The following is an 8,793-nucleotide window of genomic DNA, read 5'->3' on the forward strand; positions in this document are numbered from 1 at the left end:
GTCTTGCAAAGCACGGATTCCCATAGGAATGCATTGAAAATCAAACCTGCAAGACATTTTCATCTTGCTAAGCAAGCCCATAGGGAAATTCATCTTGCGAAGCAACTCAAAAAACGAAAAACTCTTTCGTCTTGCGAGTTTTTCGTCTTACGAGGCATTCGTCTTGCGAGGTACCACTGTATATATATAATATCAGACAGACTGGGACCTGAGAGATACGGTTCAAATCCTCATTAGCCATGAAGCTCTCTGGATGAGCTCAGGCCTCTCACTCTAACCTTCCTTACAGAACTGTTGTCAGGATAAAATAAAGAGCGCTATGTACTTTGCCTTGGGCTCCTTGGAGGTAATACTAAACAAATAAATGGGAAATATTGAGTTTGTTGGACCTCCTGTCTGGTTTTCATACAGTACCTCAAATTTTGCTTAATCTATTCTAAATCATTTGTCTTCTGAGCACAGCTACAGAAATAGCCACAATATGAGTCCAAATAGCGGCCACAAATCCTTCTCCCCCACCCCCACCCCCGCTCCACATGTGGTGTTAAGTTGACTCATTAATTTGTCACTGTTAGCTTTCATTATCACCGTGTTCAAATATTGCATGTTATTGTATTTTATTATTCATAGACGTGGAAGGAAGTGAGGCACCCCCACCCAGGCCGGCTAAAATGCTGCTTTTTGTTCAAACAAATGATTTGGAACCACCACTAGATGTCCCTCTTTGGCTTTTCTTTTCCTTCGGGGAGGGGAGGCATGCCTTCCAAACGTGTTTTGTGCACAGCAAAAGAGGTGTTGGTTTTTCCTGATCGAGAGAAGTTTTTCTCCTCCTTTCACCGTTCAAGAAGCTAGGGCACTCCGTGAAGCTGAATGTGCGACGACTGAGGACAAGGAAATACTTCTTCATACAGGGCATAGTTAAACCGGATTTCTTTTGGACAAGCGGCTTAAGCAGCTGACCGAGAGCCAGGAGGTCAGAAGTCTAAAGTCAGGAGACACAAGGCTGGAATGTGAATCTGGGAATTGGACGTGTCACCCAGGCATAGTCCCAGCCCTTATGGCAGGAATGGAGAACCCGTGGTTCTCCAGATGGTCTCAGACACCAACTCCCATCATGTCCAGCTGGTGTGAGGAATAGTGGGGGATGATGGGAGTTGTGGTCCAACATCATTGGATTGGGTTGGATTAGCCAACGCTTGCAACTGTGCAATTCTATGATCGTATGATCATGTGATGAACCACAAGGCTCCATCTATTCTCTGTAGTCTTTCCACATCAGGGGACGTTGCCAGTGACTGTCTTGGGAATGCAGAGTTGCTGAGAAACACCAGGAACACTCTAACCTGCCATAACAGTGATATAGTGGTACCTGGGTTAAGTACTTAATTTGTTCTGGAGGTCCGTTCTTAACCTGAAACTGTACTTAACCTGAAGCACCACTTTAGCTAATGGGGCCTCCAACTGCCGCTGCTGCCGCCGCACGATTTCTGTTCTCATCCTGAAGCAAAGTTCTTAACCTGAGGTAATATTTCTGGGTTAGCGGAGTCTGTAACCTGAAGCGTATGTAACCCGAGGTACAGTGGTACCTCGGGTTAAGTACTTAATTCGTTCCGGAGGTCCATACTTAACCTGAAACTGTACTTAACCTGAAGCACCACTTTAGCTAATGGGGCCTCCAACTGCCGCTGCTGCCGCCGCACGATTTCTGTTCTCATCCTGAAGCAAAGTTCTTAACCTGAGGTAATATTTCTGGGTTAGCAGAGTCTGTAACCTGAAGCGTATGTAACCCGAGGTACAGTGGTACCTCGGGTTAAGTGCTTAATTCGTTCCGGAGGTCCATACTTAACCTGAAACTGTACTTAACCTGAAGCACCACTTTAGCTAATGGGGCCTCCAACTGCCGCTGCTGCCGCCGCACGATTTCTGTTCTCATCCTGAAGCAAAGTTCTTAACCTGAGGTAATATTTCTGGGTTAGCGGAGTCTGTAACCTGAAGCGTATGTAACCCGAGGTACAGTGGTACCTCGGGTTAAGTACTTAATTCGTTCCGGAGGTCCATACTTAACCTGAAACTGTACTTAACCTGAAGCACCACTTTAGCTAATGGGGCCTCCCACTGCCGCTGCTGCCGCCGCACGATTTCTGTTCTCATCCTGAAGCAAAGTTCTTAACCTGAGGTAATATTTCTGGGTTAGCAGAGTCTGTAACCTGAAGCGTATGTAACCTGAAGCGTATGTAACCCGAGGTACCACTGTATATGATTATAGTGTGGCTGGACCTAAGGGGACACCAGGTTCTTCAGGAATTTCCGCTGCTGCTTTCCTTGCAACTTTAGGGACCAGCTGATGGGGAGGCGCACTGAAGGTAACATGCAGTCCCTCCATCAGTGAAGACTGGTCCATTTGGGTGCATGGGACACAGTCCCACCAATCTCTTTCTGTTCCTCTTACTTACAACCAGTCCAGTGGGGAGCATGGCCTGTCAGCTCTAGCTTCACCTACTGTTTGGGTTCCCTGCCTTCTGCCCTATCAGTCCACTGCCCATAAGCTCCCACTGCCCTGGGCCTTAGTTTAAGAACCACTGGAGTAAACAACCGAGACTCCATTGCACAGTCCGGTGATGGAATGGCTAATGATGCAGCCCCTTTTAAAGTCATGTTTCTCATTTGGACACCACACGGCATCCTTATTTGTATTTCATCTCCTTTCCTGGCTACTTTATCTATGTCCTCTCTGGTTGAGTTGCAGCCCAGGGGACATTGTTTTAATCATTTGCTGTTCCTACCTGAACTTCCTTGTATGTATTTAGTATCGCTTTGCTTTGAGACAGGAACATATAGAAAAGGTATTTTTAATTCTCACGGCGGGGCTTGATTACTTAAAAGGCATTTTGTTCCCTTCTGCTTGAAAGAAAACATTCAAAATCTCCTATATTTTCTCTGCAGAAGAAAAACCATGCAACTATTTGTTTGGGCTTTCTAAAACTTTTCTTATCTGAATAGATTTTCACCCAACGAAGCCAGAAAAAAAAAAGAGTGACATATCTAAATGAGCAATAGCCTTTATTTGTGTTACATTTTGATCTCACCTTTTCTCCAAAAAGCTCAGGGTAACTTATATTTAACTTCACAACAACCCTGTAAAGCAGGTTAGCCTGAGAAATACTATTGGCACAGCATCTCCCAGTACTCTCCAGGGAGATTTTAACCCAAATACATCCAGTCTGAATCCAACACTGAGTAGTTACCCAGTGATGTGTTTCTTGCATCAACAAGGGGATAGGCTGGGTGACCTGTGAGATCTTTCACAGTTCTTTGATTCACAGTGGCTCTACCAAGGTTGCAACAGTAATAAGTTTTGGATTGTGTTATACTTTTGCCATACTCCTGTTTCCAAAACATTTGAAAGACCTGGGGGAACATTTAGCAGGAAAACACGACTGGTCAAAATGTGACACGGCTCTCTTCAATGTGGACTGGCTGGATGAAAAAATGTTTTGATTAGATAGATAGATAGATAGATAGATAGATGATAGAGATAGATGATAGATAGATAGATAGATGATAGATAGATAGATAGATAGATAGATAGATAGATAGATAGATGATAGAGAGATAGAGAGATATAGATGATAGATAGATAGATAGATAGATAGATAGATAGATAGATAGATGATAGATAGATAGATATAGATAGATATAGATAGATGATATAGAGATAGAGAAAGATATGAGTGATTTATTCAAAATATTTTTTAAAAAGGTTTTTTTTTAAAAAAAATCAAACGCAAAATAAAACTGGCAGTAAATAGCAGGTTCAGGAGTTGGAGATTTTTGTAAGGATTGCAGCATGTATGCAAGGAGGATCAAGCCCTTTCTGGTGTGCTTTTATTTCTTTTTCACAGAACCATTCATGCAAACTGCGCTCACACATTTTTTATGTGATCTGCTTTGGCTGGGTGTGTGTGTGTAGAGAGAGAATCACAAAGTGATCATCCACCTTTTGAGCTTCACAGAGCTCTTCTTTGTGGAAGGTTGCCAATAAATGTGGAGGGATGGGGTAAAAACCCAATGTCTTGGATCCAGGGACGTCTTGGGCAAGTGGGAAAAGCCCTTCCACTTGCAGAAGGCAGCCCTTTTGTGCCTCACCCCACACCGTCATGAGGCATGGAGTTCCACCTGATGTTCACGGGAGCCAACCCATTGCTGGTAACAGGGTATTGCAAATATTAATATTGTGCAGCTTGAAGCAATAGGATCAGTAAAAACTGACTCCTCTTGGAATAAACATTGTCCAGACCAAAATATGGTTTCAAAGCTTTACTAACAGAACTTTCTTCAGACAGACAAACCATGATATATGCAAATAGTTTCATACCACCATGTGCTTGTCCAGGTCACAGGTTCAGCTTCTTACAAATATGAAATAACTCCAAACATACCTGAAATCAAAGGTATGTCTCTCTCCACAGCTTCCATTGCAGCCTGGAGCTGTTTCCTCTTCAAGAGACACATCAGCCCACCTTTATCTTGGGTGGCGTGAGAACAAAAGACTCACGCCCAACAGAGATTTGCAACCGAATGCCATGTGATCTAAGTTAGGCACGTGACAGAGCCAGCAGAGATGCATCGACAGTTAATTATCAACCTGGTGGCACTTAGAGAGCTCTAGGTTAGCTCAGTAGAATTTTCCAATGCAATGCGCATTCAGAGCCATTTTCCATTTTGATGTGCAATTAAACCATTATACTTAACATGAGGAATGGTGGAAGTTCCTTCTGCAAGACATAGGCACCAGAGGGCTCCTTTTGCAAAGGACTACAGGGAAAAGAGGGATGCGGGTGGCGCTGTTGATTAAACCACAGAGCCTAGGACTTGCCAATCAGAAGGTCGGCGGTTCGAATCCCTGCGATGGGGTGAGCTCCCTTTGCTTGGTCCCAGCTCCTGCCAACCTAGCAGTTTGAAAGCACATCAAAGGGCAAGTAGATAAATAGGTACCACTCTGGTGGGAAGGTAAACGGTGTTTCCATTCGCTGCTCTGGCTCGCCAGAAGTGGCTTAGTCATGCTGGCCACATGACCTGGAAACTGTACGCCGGCTCCCTTGGCCAATAAAGCGAGATGAGCACTGCAACCCCAGAGTTGGCCACGACTGGACCTAACAGTCAGGGGTCCCTTTACCTTTACCTTTATAGGGAAAAGGATATGGCAGAGTGGTAAAGGTTCCTGTGCATTCAATTCCTGGCATCTCCAGGCAGGGCTGGGAGCGAGCCCTGCATGAATCCTGGGAAAGCAAGTGCCGGTCAGTGTATACCATACTGAGCAAGATGGACTAATGCAGCCTCCCATGACTGTATGACCTCAGGTTGCACCCCACAATGGTGGGCCAAGGAAGCAACATTCGCCCTCTGCTTCTTAATATAGCAGCCAGCGGTTATTCAATTGTTCCTGCTGACAGTATTATGTTCCTGCTTATATAACAACATGCATGGAGTAACGTATTCCTCCCCTCCTGGTAAAAATCCATTTTCAACATATTCTATATATCTATAGCAATAAATGCACAGCAATAAATAACATCCTCGAGACTTAAACATTTTGATATTTACCAGGCGAGGGAAAATTTGCTTTTAACACAAAATCAGTACATAGTTTAAAGCAGCGCTGATTGTTTTGTTTATCACTTTAAAAATGCACCGTTTGGAAGGTGGGGGGAGAGGGGGAGGGGAGAAGATCCATTTTAAACACAGAATGAATTGCTCTGAGTGGCAGGTCTGTTGGATTATTACCTTCACTTGCATCCCAAAGTCATTTTCATTTATTAATTGTTTGGGTTATTCTATGTTCTTTTTCTTTCTCCACCCCATCCCCCCTTCTCAAAAATCTACTTGGTATTTACTGTCTCCAGGATTGAGAAGTGCTGTTAAATGATTCGATGACTTGTTTAATCCCTAGACTATTTCAACACACACACACACACACACACACACACACACACACACACTGCTTAATTTAACTACAGTATTCTTTCACTTTCTCCTTCACTTCCTCCTCCTCCTTTGTTCTTAATTGTTTTCAGAGTGCTCGACTTCCATTGGGGACTCACTCAGCAAGCCAGACTTCAAAGAACTGTTACAGCAGAACAATTTGGCAATATGCTAATTGGGGTTTCTCTCTCATGAAAAAAGAAAACAACCTTTTCAATGTTGTTTTACAAGGGCCATGTTGGACACAAGGCAGAGAAAGTGGCCATTTGGTCTTGAACCACATCCGCACCGTACATTTAAAGCGATATCATGCCACTTTAAACAGTCACGCCTTCCCCTCCAAGCAAAGAATCATGGAAACTGTAGTTTGCTGGGAGTTTTTAGGAGACCGCTATTTCTCTCGCAGAGAGAAAATTCCCAGAGTGGTTTAATAACCCCTCTTCCCAGGGAATGCTGGGAATTAGGGCTGCATAACAAGTCTTTAACAAATTAGTTTCCAGAATTCTGGGGGGGGGGGAGCCATGCCTGGAAGAAGAAGAAGAAGAAGAAGAAGAAGAAGAAGAAGAAGAAGAAGAAGAAGAGTAGTAGTAGTAGTTTGGATTTGATATCCCTATCACTATCCTAAGGAGTCTCAAAGCGGCTAACAATATCCTTTTCCCTTCCTCCCCCACAACAAACACTCTGTGAGGTGAGTGAGGCTGAGAGACTTCAGAGAAGTGTGACTAGCGCATAGTCACCCAGCAGCTGCATGTGGGGCAGCGGGGAAGCGAACCGGGCTCATCAGATTACAAGTCTACTGCTCTTAACCACTACACCACACAGGCTTAATAGTGAGTTAAATGCATGGTGCTGGCAGGTGGGTGAGGCAGCTTGGATACCTGACTCCCCCCAGCTCTTTGGCCAGGGTTGGTGGTGCAAGAGAATACTACTGAATTGAGGAATGATGGTGCTAGTCAGTCCACAGTGTAAACACTGCATGAGAGTAGGGATGGGCCATGCCCTTGGACTGGTTCATGGGACCTGGGATCCCTGTTGATGCCACTTGTTGAAGAAATGCTTCACCTGGGCAAGGGAACTGCCTCTCTTGCACGGAAGTTAAGAGGAACTGTTTGGGTAGGCCACAGCTCTTGCTGAGATGAAGGCCAGAATTGGGGTTGAGGTAGCTTGAAGAGAAAGGAGCACGGTGTTGCCAAGGGAGGGTCAAATCTGTCAATTTTGGTTTCTCTCGGTTACTCATTTTCCCTTTCGTAAGTCCCGTTCTCCGCACTAATTTGCTGTCAGGGTTTCTGGGAGAGAGGAGGAGATGACAGAGGAGACGGAGAGCGAGTGGGAGGAGGGGCAGAAGGATGAGGAAGAAGATGACGGAATTCTGAGGGAATCCACGAGTCTGAGCAGCGAGTCAGAGGATTCTCAAAAGGGGGTTACCTTAATCAAGCAAAAGGGAGGAGAAGGGAGAAGCGGAGAGAAGCCCAGTGGAAGACAGACGCAGCAAGAGGCGTCTCAGCCGGAACGGAGTAAAGGGGGTGGAGTCGTCAGCCTCTCGGAGGGAGCAGGATTAGGAGAGAACAGAGAAAGGGGGTTGGAGCAAGGTGTTCAGCCGGAAAGGGTGGAGAGCAGAACAAGGGGTGGTGTAGCGGTCGAAAGAAAGGTCAGCAGCAACGTACGCGCGCCAAGTTCAAACGTAGAGGCGCGCGGAAGTGGAGAGAGCTCAGGGGAGGAGCCAGGCCCTAAAGCCAGAAGGAGGGGGGAAGAGGCGGCAGAGGATTCAGCCTCAGGCGAGTCACGGAGAGAGGGAACCCAGGGGGGCAGGAAGACCCTGCGGAAAAGAAAGGAGAGGAAGAGGTGGTCTAGAGCCAGGCTATTAAGTTGGTGTGGAAGAGGGGAGGAGTCAGAGGGGACTTCAGCGGTCTAACGTGACAGACGTACGGCCACGATGCTGAACTGTACGAGAAGCAGGAATCTTCAATAAACTTTTCCTGTAAATAAACTGCAACGGAGTGAGGTCTCTTGTGAGCTGGGACCCGTCCTGGGTGGCCGTGACAGTAAGTCCCCTCTCAGAAAGCAAAAAATTTTTTTTTGCGAAGCTCACGAACGGGAGCAGCCATGAGCGCTGAGGAGCAGCTGGTTGCACTGCGGGATCAGGTTACCGCTCTCACATCGGCAGTCATTGCTTCGCAGAAGAAGAATGACGACTTGGAGAAGACGTGCCAGGATTTGCAGGCAAGGTGGGAACACGCGGACAGGGCGGGGGCCCCAGGTTCCAGAGCGGAGGGCATTGCGCTTGGACGGAGGGGGGGTGCCCTGGTTCCGCATTTTAATGGCAACTTGCAAGACTATCCCAATTTCAGAGCGGACGTCGTATATGCACTGCATTTACTCCGTCACGATTTTAAAGATGAGGAGGAGAAAGTGGGGTTCATTGTTTCGCACCTGCATGGGGAGGCCAGGGCTTGGCTACGCAATCTGTGGCGCGAAGATGGACCGGCCCGTCGCAATTCAACTGCGTTCATCAAAGCGATGGATTCTTGTTTTCAATCCTCTGTGGATGTGGACATTGCGCGCCGTCAAATGCACGGGCTGAGGCAGGGGAAAGCGACTGTGCGCCAATACCACTCTAAATTTTTTGCATTGCTCACCGCCTTAGATTGGCCAAAGGACAGTAAGCCGGTCAGAGATCTTTTTTGGGAGGGATTGAGCCCCCCCATCAAGGATGAGATCGCTAGGGGGGACAGACCCCAGACCCTAGAAGACGTGGTGCAACGGGCTTTAGCTATTGGAATTCGACATGAGGGACGTCCGTGGCACGAGGAG

Source organism: Podarcis melisellensis, assembly GCF_964234715.1.
Source record: "Podarcis melisellensis genome assembly, chromosome: 10".
Classification (NCBI taxonomy): domain Eukaryota; kingdom Metazoa; phylum Chordata; class Lepidosauria; order Squamata; family Lacertidae; genus Podarcis; species Podarcis melisellensis.